Genomic DNA, 12,787 nt, shown 5'->3' with positions numbered 1-12,787 from the left:
ATGCTGGAGACAGTAACCATCCTTCATAAAGGTATCATCTGCAAAATCACCAGTGGACACATTCACACTTCCAGAACTACAGGAATAAGGTTATTAGAGGCATCAGCTTCACCAGCAGTTCTACGGCATTGGTGCTCTTCAAATTCACCTCTTCAAATTGTCAACAGTGCTAGGTGAAAAGTTCTTTAACTCTTTCTTCTCTGAAAATTCACTCAAGTACACAAAGAAGGCTCATAAAGGGTCAGCTGCTTGAATGAAGTGATCATAATTGAGGTAAGAGAAGGGAACAACCAGGTGTCTTTCTGAACATTCTAGTATTTCAAGAAAAGGGAGTTTGAAAATTTTCCGAAAATCAACAGCTAATGGCCTATGAAGTTTTAGTTCAGGACTGGAAAGCAATAAGTAGAAGAAAACTAAAGCAAAAACTAAAGCAAATACTAACCCCAGACCATGAAAGCAAACACACAATTCCTCACATGGTTACCGAAATATGAAAACCTTCTTCCCATACATACTTATGAAATAGCAGCCCTAAGTATATTACACTGCAAAAATATTCCAAAGCTTTTCAAAGGCTCCTTCATTCATTACTTAACACTGAGCTTAGCAATCCTGTGAAGTACTCAAGGTGGGTATCATGGCTCTCTAAAAATGAAGAAACTGAGAGATTAAAAGCTAAATGGTTTGTCCAAGGCCATAAGTCTAGTTAGTGAGGGAACAGGAATTGAGTTTCCCTAAATCAGAGCTATTCCTTCGCCCCACATAGATTAATTATTGCTGATGAGACTAATGTGACTGCAAGGACTAAAAAGTTTCCACATCACATGCCTATAATACACTTAAAACTTCGCAACAGAGGCGGCCTCTGCCATCTTTTAGTTGTTTAATGGTAATGATCGTTCATGTCCAAGATTATGGCTTTATTAATAATGTACAATTAATTAGTGGTACCCAATTTTACTTTGACTACAGAATACCAGGTGTACCCAAGTGACGTGAGAAAACTAAAACCCAAATGATCTATGTTACTACTCAGGAAAATGTAGAAAATTTGAGATTCTATTGCCCTCTTGTAACACTTATGCTTTCCAGAGGGGCGGTACTACACAATGCATGATACTACCAGGTACTGTCCACTTTAATGATTGTTAGGATAGAAAGCAAACTAATCAGAACACAGAGCTAAGGCTACCTAGTCACCGGAGATGTTATTCATCAACTTGAGGGACTAACGACCAAAGCTAAGCAGCACACGCTGACAAGGCTTAGAATTTACAACAATTTGGAAGCCATTGGATTTTAAGATAAGGTAGACCAAATGAACAAAAAGTGGGCTACCCAGGTGGTGCTAATGGTAAAGAATCCATCTGCCAATGCAGGAGACATAAAGAGATGTGGGTTCAATTCCTGGGTGGGGGAGATCCCCTGGAGGAGGGCATGGCAACCCACTCCAGTGTTCTTGCCTGGAGAACCCCATGGATAGAAGAGTCTGGTGGGCTACAACCTATAGGGTCACAAAGAGCCAGACATGGCTGAAGTCACTTGGCATGCACTGGGCTAAACTTTCTCAGGAAGGATGGGGCAGAGGTAGGTTTAGAAAGCAAAGCAGAGAGAAAGAGTAGCCTCTGAGAAGGGAAAGTCAATTAACAGGAGAAAAATCAGCATCCAGGAAGCAGAAGAGTAGACAGCCTGGAAGGTCAGCGTGGTCACTGGGGGTTCAGTAGACGTGAGTACTCCAAGAAGGCCCACTGCCTCCTCCGTGGGACTGAAGAAACCCTGATTAGGGTACAATACAGACCAAATCTGGCCCTGGAATCTCTTCTAAGTGCTCACTAGCTGTTTCAGGGGAGACCTAAGATAAAATGATAACGCAGCATGGGATCAGATAGCCTGAAGAAAAGAATACTAAGTAGCAATTAATGGTCTCCACGAATATGAAGAATTTTTACAAAGATCAAAGTAACCAACTGTTTTCATTTTCACTAAAGCTTAAATTGCAAAGAGAGAAAGTGTTTAAGCAGAGCAGTTACTGACTCTTAAGACACTGTTACTAGGAGACCCTCAAATCCTTCTTTAACATTTTTTTTCCTCCAAGGATAGAATAAAATGCCTGAAATAAAGTGCCTGAAATGCCTGGAAGAAGTCCTTTCGTGGTTCTGTTCTGATGAGGAGAGCATCATTTTACAGGCATAAATTCACATGTAAGTAATTTAAACCACATTTTCCCCAAATGCTCCTGGTATATCTGATCCCCACATACCAGAAGGGCTACCTGGCCTTAATGGTCAGTCTTGGTCTAAGAAAGGTCCTTCCCCATCTCTCCCCACCTGCCCCCTATCCTAGCTAAAAGTTCAGAACATCACCCTCATTCCCATTCCGTGAAACCCCTGAACACTGAATGGGAATAATTTTTCTGTAAGTTAACCTTATACAATATAGCAGCCATGCTTCTTATTTGTCTCATTCCAGAAGTACTAGAAAAGATACCATTCTATTTAATACCCATCTAAGAGAGTCTGTGGGAAGGCTGGCTCTTTTCTTGCCCAAGGAAATAGACTAAGGTAGGTATTAAAAGTCAGCCCCTTTTCATCCTTACCTCCCCAGAGCACAGGTCACCCCTGTAGATTCAACCTCTGTGGAATTCAGCTCTACTAAAGGGCAACTGTGGGAGCCAGCCTGGCCAGAAAGGGTTGGCACATCCAAACCTGGTCTGCAACCATGAACAGAACTGCTTCCAGATGGTGCTTCAAGAGGTGTGATTGCCAGAACATTCCTAAGGTTACTTCTTACCTATTTGAGTGGGCACATCAAAGCTGCAGGCACCCTTACCAATCTGCCCTGGCACACCTATGTTGGAGTGTATAGATCACTCACCCTGATCTATTTGGCATGGATGTGCTCAAAGGTAGAAGCACCTGAGTCTAGTGGGAACTATGCTAAGAGGACAAATCTGAAGCTACCATGATCTTACATTGAGATTGAATCATGCTGTATGGATGTCCAAACATCTGGTAAACCAAAGGCTTGCTTGACAGCGGCAAAGTTTGACAATTGTTATGGATCTAAGTTTTGGATATAAGGACAGTTCAACTATTTATGCAGAATTATCACAAGCTAATGTTCTGTACCACATGTATGCACCTGGAGAATGACTGCATCATGTTCAAATGCAACAGAAAATAATTGAATTTAGGACCAATGTCTTCTTAAAAATCAATTTTCTCCTTAAAAAAAAAAAGAAATCAACTGCTGGAAAACAAAGTTGTGAAATCAAACAGTTTCAGGTAGGCAACTGAAGTTAGGATTTCCACCCAATCCACTAAAAAAGAAAAAAAAAAGTGTTTTTTTTTTTTTATAAAGGAAGAACATTCTTTACACACTTGACTTTCAGCCTTCCAAACAACAGCCAATTCAAAACTCCTTGAAATAAAGTCTACTTAAGTCTACTTAAGTATTAATATAATGGCTATCCTTTTACAATGTAAATTTTGTATAAATTTCCATGCATAAGGTACCAAATTAAATATTTGACAGTACCTAAAGCGTATGTGCTAGAAGTCCTGCCCACAGCCGTCACACACTCTTACAAAGGGGAGAGGGGGTGGGGAATGGGAAGGAAAGGGGAGAAGTTGGAGAAGTGAAGTGAGGAGAAATTGGAGCCCAGAAAGTAATTTTTCAAGAGCATAAAAATGTAAGGGTGAGAACAGGGAAGCAGCACTGGGAAAGAGCTGATTATGGGCTAAGGAGGAAGTAATCCAACTCGAAGCATACAACTGGAATTTTGATATTGTGAAATATGCTGCTTTTAAGTTTCATTCTGGCAGAGGAGCTAATGAAGGAAAACTTTGTCCTAGTAGGGGACAGCTGAGAAAGACAAAGAGGAGCCCTTCTTTTAAATCTGATTTAAATCTAACTTCCATGACAGATTTTTTTATCTAACTTTCTTTTATTTATTATTTTATTTTTTTAATCTAATTTTCAAATCTCCAAAATAGCAGTTCAAATCTTCAGACTGCTTACTCAGAACAAGACATTTCTATAAAACCACCATATACAGCTATAATAAAAACATAATAACAGTAGGAGTAGTAATAACCACTAGTGGCTGTCATTTGTTGAATGCAGATTATTAGGGCAGATACTGTTTAAGTACTGAAATATACTAACTCAGTTAACCCTATAAGCACAGTCTGAGGTTAAGGAATGTTATTATCCCCATTTTACTGATAAAGAAACTAAGGCATAGAGAGGTTACTCCCACCCTAAATCATGAAACTACTGTCAGGGTCGAGACTTTAACCTAGATGGTCTGACTCTAGTGCCCACAATTCTAACCCCATACTCTGATGGAATTTATTGCCACACTTTCCCCTAAAGCAAACTCCAGTAGGAAATACATCCTCTTTCTGTAGTCATGCACACAGAGAGAAGATCTCTCTCCTTCACATGGTTCCTGAAACAAAGGACAAGATTGTGGTGAATCTACTTGTTTCTATGAAATAAACAGCTAACTCAATGACTACCATTCTGAGGAGACTTATCCTTCCACATCTACTCTCTTATTAATGATTTCTTTTAGAAAAAAAAAATTCTCTAGAGAGGAAGAAAAGCAAAATGATCAACTATGTTTGCCCCTATTTGCTGACAAAGGTCTGTATAGTCAAAACTATGGTTTTTCCAGTAGTCATGTATGGTTGTGAGCTTAGGAACATAAAGAAAGCTGGGTACCAAAGATTGATGCTTTTGAACTGTGGTGTTGGAGAAGACTCTTGAGAGTCCCTTGGACTGCAAGGAGATCAAACCAGTCAGTCCTAAAGGAAATCAGTCCTGAATATTCACTGGAAGGACTGATGCTGAAGCTGAAACTCCAATACATTGGCCACCTGATGCAGAGCCAACTCATTGGAAAAGACCCTGATGCCGAGAAAGAAAGAGGAGAAGGGGATGACGGAGGATGAGATCACTGACTCGATGGACATGAGTTTGAGTAAGCTCTGGGAGTTGGTGATGGGCAGCGAAGCCCGGTGTACTGCAGTCCATGGGGTTGCAGAGTTGGATACAACTGAGCGGCTGAACTGAACTGATTAAAACAACTATACAAAAAAAAAAAAAAAGAAACAACTATACAAATGCTTTATTTTTTAATTCTGTTGAAATAACTATGCTAATATGTTATGTTCTAATCCCTAATTCCTAGGAAATGTTTTATTTCCTAACTCCTGAAATAATTATTTCTTAATTCCTAATAACATTCCTAATTTCTAGTTTTATTTCTCTGATCCTTAAGAACTTACCAGATTACCTCTGCAGAACTCCTTTGACCATGTGTGTAGCTGTTATTTTGCTAAGTACCAAGCCCAAGCCTTTGCCCATCTGTTCCTGTCCTTACACTCTAAGAACCACTAGAAGCCTAGAGGCCAGCAGCAGGCCCTCCATCTCCCACGAGTGTGCAGAGGTGCTGACTTAGCACCAGCAAATTCTGGTTCCCTGCAGCATTTCTCAACTGTCAAGGTGACCCCTTTCCATAACCCGCCTCTCACCTACTATAAGCCCTCAAAAATGAGAGTCTTTACTCCTTCCAGGAAGTGGGATAACAATGAAAATCTCCGTGCTTATAACTGACAAAGCAACTGTTACACCATCTTGGCCTAACCACAAAGAAGGCTGAGTGCCAAAGAACTGATGATTTCGAACTGTGGTGTTGGAGAATGCTCTTGAGAGTCCCTTCGACTACAAGGAGATCAAACCAGTCAATACTAAAGAAATCAACCCTGAATAGTCATTGGAAGGAATGATGCTGAAGCTCCGATACTCTGGCCAGCTGATGTGAGGAGCCAACCTATTGGAAAAGCCTCTAATGCTGGGAAAGGTTGAAAGCAAAAGGAGAAGGGGGGGTGGCAGAGGATGAGATGGTTGGATGGCATTACCAACTCCATGGACATGACTTTGAGCAAAATCTGGGAGATAGGAGAGGACAGGAAAGCCTGGCATTCTGCAGTCCATGGGGTTACAAAAAGTTGGACAAAACTTAGTGACCAAACAGCAACAAGAACTAGGCCTGACTAACTAATTAGACATGTGACTGGAAACTAGCCCTTCAGGCAATTTTTTATCACCAACTTTTAGCCAAATGTATGTATAAAAAGACACATGCACCTATACCCACACTCACATTCACAGATTACACCTGAATATATATGAACATTTATATATACATACATATAAAACAAATTCCTTCCAGAACAATTTATGCACCCGATTTCCAAACACATTTAATTGGACCTATGGTCGCTTCAGATGAAAGTTCTGCTTAATTGGTAACTGTGTGTGAATTATTAACTAGTGCTCTTGGAGAACAGAACAGAAAAAAGAAAAGAGGAAAAGAGCTTCTAGTACAGCTGGAAGATTCAAGAAATGACTACATGTTTCCTCAGTGGTTACACAATAGACTTCTTCCTATTTCTCCAGGTTCGCTGTCAGCTTCAAGTGCTGTGGGCAGGCTGGCCTGAATGGCCAGGCAGGAAAAGGGTCATTCAAATGTGTGCCCTATTTGGAAGGCAAGATGTTGAAACAGGTTCTGCAGATCAAGCACTGCCTCAGCTTTCATCTTAAGTGTGGAATGGAACCCGCAGATCTCTTTAAAACATCCACTTGCTCTACTGTGCCGTTTAAATTAAGCTCCCATGTTAGTACCTAAAACAGTAAAGCCTTTTCTCCAAAATCTAAGAGATTAGGCTGAAAAACACATAAGACTTGTATGCCGATACTGCAGTTCCTAAGGTATAGTACCTGTCTTCCCAACTCAATCCCCCACGCTCCACTCTCAGCATGCTTGGATTCTAGGTCCACATGAACACCAGTTTCTACACCTTATGTCAGCCCCCCTCCCATTGCCAAGGGGAACACTAATATTTAACCTTGACCCACTGGTTATCTCAAAGCTAAAAAGGAGAGCTGGATGACATGTCCCAGGGGTCTAGTTTATCTGGGGCAAACCAAATCTCAGTCTCAGGTCATCTTCTGAGGACATACAACATTTAATGACTCCCAAAAGTAGTCATTTATGGATGCAAGAGTTGGATGATAAAGAAACCTGAGCGTCAAAGTATTGATGCTTTTGAAATTCTCTCAAGAGAAGAGTCTTGAGAGTCCCTTGGACTGCAAGGAGATCCAACCAGTCCATCCTAAAGGAAATCAGTCCTGAATATTCATTGGAGGGATTAATGCTGAAGCTGAAACTCCAATACTTTGGCTACCTGATGCAAAGAAGTGACTCAGTGGAAAAACCCTGATGCTGGAAAAGACTGAAGGCAGGAGGAAAAGGGGACAACAGAGGATGAGATGGTTGGATGGCATCACTGACTCAATGGACCTGAGTTTGAGTAAGCTCTGGGAGTTGGTGATGGACTGGGAAGCCTGGCGTGCTGCAGTCCATGGGGTCACAAAGAGTCAGACATGACTGAGCGACTGAATTGAACTGAAACAGGCCTTGGAACATTAATGTTACATATACACAGACGACCAGGGAAATCTGCTCCAGAGGTTCTGCAGTGCCAGCTAAGTCAGCTGTGGGACATTCTTTCATTACTCTAAGTGATCCCTCAGCCCTGGTCCTAATTGGTAGACTTGAAGACTGGTCAACTTAGAGAACAGGCTACTATACGTAAGAACAGCAGTTTGAAGACAGATGTCTACTCCGTCAGGTCAGACGCTAGATCTAGGTTACTGTGGGAAACATTATTGCATGTACTTTATATGTGCAGGTGGTCAGCAGCCAGCAGAAATCATTTAATGGTCCAAAGAAACAAAATAACTGCAGGACAGGGGTATCCAATGTGAGTTCTTATCTTGATGAGGGTACCCTTGCTTCAATCTACATGATGCCAAAGGGCTAATATCCAGAGCTAGAGCTGAGGCTGAATTAAGGTGTTTAATCTTTTAAGTGGCAGCCAAAATGATGTTGACAAAGCCCCAGAGAAAAAGGAGCTTTTGATATATAGGGCAGTGAGGGAGCTGCTCTTCCATCAGAAGGAAGTGAATACCCATTTCTAAAACTTGGGGTCTTACTTTCTAACGGAGGTGAGCCCTGGGGGCTGGGCCTCCTCTAGGGGGTACTTCTTTCTTCCAAAGACCCCACCATTCCTTTCCCATCTTTCATTCCATCTGTAGCTCCTTAATACTACCAGCCAAGGGAACAGCCAAAAAACAATGCAGAATACAACAACATAAAAACAAAGGTCAACTTTCGTGGAAGAAAACCTCAGATGGTTTTCTAGCTTACATACGCAGTGATCTGTCCTACACCCCCTTCCCCTCTTCAGATAAGTAGGTTTTTACCAGTGGTACTCTCCCTCTCAGGCAGTAAGAACAATACATAACATTTATTCCCTCAGTCCTGCGCCAGTTACTGTACTGAATGCTATCATGTATTATCTAATTTAACAGTCTCAAGAGATAGGCCCCACAATTGTCCTCTTTGCCCAGATGTAATGCTGTCAAACAATACATCTAGAATTCAAACCAGTCACAACTCTAGAGCCCTAACTAAACGGAACCCGCTTTTATTTTTAGCTTATCTCTTGCTACAATTCCCTGCTCTCAGCATCAGCACTGGAACAGCACCTTTCATATGTGAAAACTTTTAGTGTCTAGGTGATTCCTCACAGTGCCCTTTGGGGACTCACAAGCATACGAAGGCACTTAAGGAACAATAACTGAGATTTCTGACAATGCTGATGAAATTAACCTCTATGCCCCCAGAATTTAGGCATCAAGCACGTAAGGCCAGGTGTGCCTGACACATTCTAATCCATTTCTGGGCTGTGGGTCTATCCATGACTGATTCTTGGCTCTGCTTCAAGGGGAGGCCTTGATACTTCTGTCCACAGGAAGTGATAGCAGACCCATCCAACCAGATGACTTCATGTAGGTCAGGGAACGAGTGTGTTTATGATCTAAAATAAAGTCTGGATGTCTGTCTACACATTAAAGCAGCTAAAATACACACACACACACACAAGACTGTCCAGCCATCCTCTCCTCTTGTCTACTCCCAAGTTACCCGTCACCTTAACCAATGATCCATCATCTTTATCCAACCCTCAGAATGAGCCTACATTGAGGAGCTTATGATGGTGAAGCTATTTGGCGCTGTGGGGACTGGAGGAGAATGCTAGTTAAGAGAAGAGGTGCACGGGAAAGTAGCGACAATGGAAGGTAAGTTTGTTGTGGCTTCATGAATTAGGCGATTCAAGAGAAGACAAAGGATGACAGACAAACAGGTGGACCAGCATTCAGCAGCCACACGGTCGCCACCACAGATGGTCCCCAAATACCCAGGCCTTCCCAGAGATCTCCTCTTGCCAGCCAAGCCGTGCCCTTTAGCATGAGAAGAAGAAATATAAAGCAATTAGGGCTAAGGAAGCACATTCAGAATTAAGTCGGTGGTTGAACAAGGGAAGGATGGGGCCAAAGCTAAACCAGTAGGGTCTCCTCCAGCAGTTTTCACACAACTGGGTGGTGAGTTACCCAGGAAGTCTGTTCCAAATGCAGGTAGCTGAGACCCACCCCTCCCGGATGCTAATGCAGTCCTGGAGTGGGGCCCCGGAATCTGCCTTCTCGATGGGCCCCAGGGGACCTGAGGCAGGTGCTTGGGCCACACTGGGTCAAATGCTGACTCGGCCATCCCCGCCCGGCACCTGGAAGAGTGCTTCTGGATAAAGAGCTGGAGGCCTGGGCTCAACTCCCACCTCTTGTTGCTCAGGAGTGTCAGGACCCAGGCAAAGGTGTCTGATGTGTCTGGATGTCTTTTTTTGTCAAATAAGGAGAATGGAAATGATCTCTCATGCTCCCTTCTAGCTCTGAAATACCATGACTGTGAAAAGTCATGACAGTGAGCCTGGTAGCCTGACACACGTTTTGCTTCATGGACTCTCCAAGGTCACACCTTCGGTACACACAGGGATGGGCCTGGGCGTGAGGGATGATACCAGACGGGATTTGCGAGCATCGCTGTTAAAACCTCGTAGAATTGAACACGTCCTCTGCCACAGTCTCTCTTGTGACCAAAGGCACATGTCCTGTGACTGGGAGGTCAGAGGTGCAGGTGATGCAGAAGGGTGTCAACAGCAGACCAGATGCGAGGGAGGCCTGCCCAGCCCCTCGGGCTCTTCAGATGGAGCATTTTGCTGCCACGTGTGTGTGCGCTCCAAGTCAAGGGACTGCTGCTCTCAAGAAGATTAATCCCGTATCTGCCCAGGGAGAAGACCATCACTGCAGTCTTGATTCTTGCCTACTTTAGATCTGCCTTCTACGGGGAGACGAGGGGGAAGAACGGCTCCCCAAGGGATGGAGGGAGGCCTCGGGGTCACGTCAGCAGGAGCACACCTGCATCAAGGGCTTTTCTCCACTCGTTCACCCTTCTCTGTGAAATCACAGCTTGTCTATTCAGTGAATAAAGCATCTGAATTGATAGGGGATCTAAAGAAGCTGGAGGGGAAAGGCCTTGCCCTAAAATAAGCTCTGTGGGCCATACAGACACCTCGAGAGCAGCTGGGCTGGCACTCCCATCCCTCTTTAATTACTAAGGGAGGGGCCCAGCAGCAGGGACGGAGCGGACTGTCAGCGCGGACAGGAGGCACCCGACCGGCAGTGAGTGACAGCACAGGCAGGCCTCGTAACTGCTGCCTGACTCTTCCCTACTTCCTTCTCAGATAACCAAATAAATTAGATTACCAGCCAGCGAATCCTATAAAGAAAAAAAAAGTCCGAGGAACTCTCCTTGATCTGGTGTCTCTTTCCAGTATGAAAGGAGCCAAGAACTAAAAAATTGAAAGAGACTCAGGTTCACAAAGTGTATTTCCAGCCATCCCCAGCTCAACTTTCAATCTAGGAGCAGCATTTCAAGTGGAGGTCCCAGACCGGATGCGGACAATCAAGCCAGGCTCTGCTGTGGATGTCATATTCTCCTTCATCCCTCAGGGTGAACAAGATCAGCTTTTATCCAAAGGGGAAAGCAGGAGCTAGTTACACCCAGGGAGTTTGTAAATTCAGGTGTTAAGGAACAATAATATTTGAGTAATAGCAACTATAACATGAAGATAAAAGTCTACACTGAGCTTCAGTCCAGTTGCTCAGTCATGTCCGACTCTTTGCGACCCCATGGACTGCAGCACGTCGGGCTTCCCCGTCCATCACCGACCCTCAGTGATTCAGAATATGGGCTTTGGAGGATGACATATTCCACCATCAGCCCAAAGGCAGTGGTCAAGTGAAAGCCACGTGACAGTTCTGCACAGAGCACAGTGGAGAGTGTATAGGCTCAAAAGTGCCTCTGCAACAAAGGGGAAAGCTTGCAACCCCACTGAGAAGCCCACACCTTCCATCTCATTGTTGTTCGGTCACTCAGTCGTGTCTGACCCTTTGTGACCCCATGGACTGCAGCACGCCAGGCTTCCCTGTCCTCCACTATCTCCCGGAGTTTGCTCAAACTCATGTCCCTTGAGTGAGTGATGCCATCCAACCATCTCCTCCTCTGTCGCCCCCTTCTCCTCCTGTCCTCAATCTTTCCCAGCATCAGGGTCTTTTCCAATGCGTTGGCTCTCCACATCAGGTGGCCAAAGTATTGGAGCTTCAGCATCAGTCCTTCCAATGAATCTTCAGGGTTGACTTCCTTTCGTGTTGACTGGTTTGATCTCCTTGCAGTCCAGGAGACTCTTCAGAACTGGATGGTGTAGCGCTGGTGCTTTTCACACAGCTCAGTTGCTCTAAGAGTACCAAGTTTATCAAGTTTAAGCAGAAAGCAAGGAAGAGGGCTAGAAGGTTATGGCAGCTGGGAAGAAAAAAATTTCACCAGGCTCCCTCTTCTGTGGGGTCTACACACAGGGCTTCTAAGTGGCTTCTCTCCTCTGTTAGGGAACCAGAGACAGCAAACACCACACACGGACAAGGGGCTTGGGGCCCACGCCGGCTACCAGCATAGCTGCCACCACGGCGCCTCTGAAACAGCTTCCTAAACACAGAGGGACCTTGAGTTCTGCTGGAAAGGGAGAGCTTGTCCACTCAGCCACATCCAGTCATCACCACATCTGGTCAATTGTATCTCCTAAATACAACTTGGATCTGCCACCTCCTGACCAACCCCCTTGACAGCTTTAATCCCTGCCCTTCTCCCTCCTCTAAACTATCACCATATCCCATCTACTGAGTCTCACATCACTGTCATCTGTTGTCACTGTCACAGGAATCTTTCTAAATTCTAAGCAGATGAGAGCTGGCGAGTGCTTTTAGTTTTCAAATGCTCTCAATTTTCACAACAGAGGGTTCTCAGACTCTACGGGACTTCACATTCAGATAAACTTGGCCCCACCTTGAGAGAATCCTAGCTGATGGGGTAGGTGGAGGGGTTGGGTCCAGGAATATACCTTTTCAACATGTTCACCAGGTGATGGAGAGCTGGCCATGTTTACCTTCAGAGGGGCTTTCATTACCCCAGAACAATACATGAAGAGAGAGGTTAGAGACTGGGAAGAGAAATGCCCGAGGAGTGAGTCCAGGAATGAGCGCAGACTTTTACAGCGTAGTTTCTCGTGACTGTACATTTCCAACTTGGGGATCCTTTCCAAGGCTGTAATTTTCAGATCGTGCTGCAGGCTAACTGCTTTTATGCTAATCTCTCAATAAATACCACTGCTGAAGACGCAAACACTGGCTGGCACCATAAAGGCCAAAAAACTGGAAAACATCATTTTTTCAACTTTTAACTTCCACTCTGGGGCCAGGCCCTAGG

At 44.1% G+C, this 12,787-nt stretch overlaps 1 protein-coding gene across 7 annotated transcripts in view; it reads right to left on the bottom strand.

The window, feature by feature from the left end:
• The window catches only part of MAST4 (microtubule associated serine/threonine kinase family member 4), a 610,376-nt gene that overhangs the window by 506,148 nt on the left and 91,441 nt on the right, over nt 1–12,787 (bottom strand). The gene's annotated exons all lie outside the window — the stretch shown is intronic.

Source organism: Odocoileus virginianus, chromosome 14 (assembly GCF_023699985.2).
Source record: "Odocoileus virginianus isolate 20LAN1187 ecotype Illinois chromosome 14, Ovbor_1.2, whole genome shotgun sequence".
NCBI classification, from domain to species: domain Eukaryota; kingdom Metazoa; phylum Chordata; class Mammalia; order Artiodactyla; family Cervidae; genus Odocoileus; species Odocoileus virginianus.
This window is presented reverse-complemented; position numbering and strand designations above follow the sequence as displayed.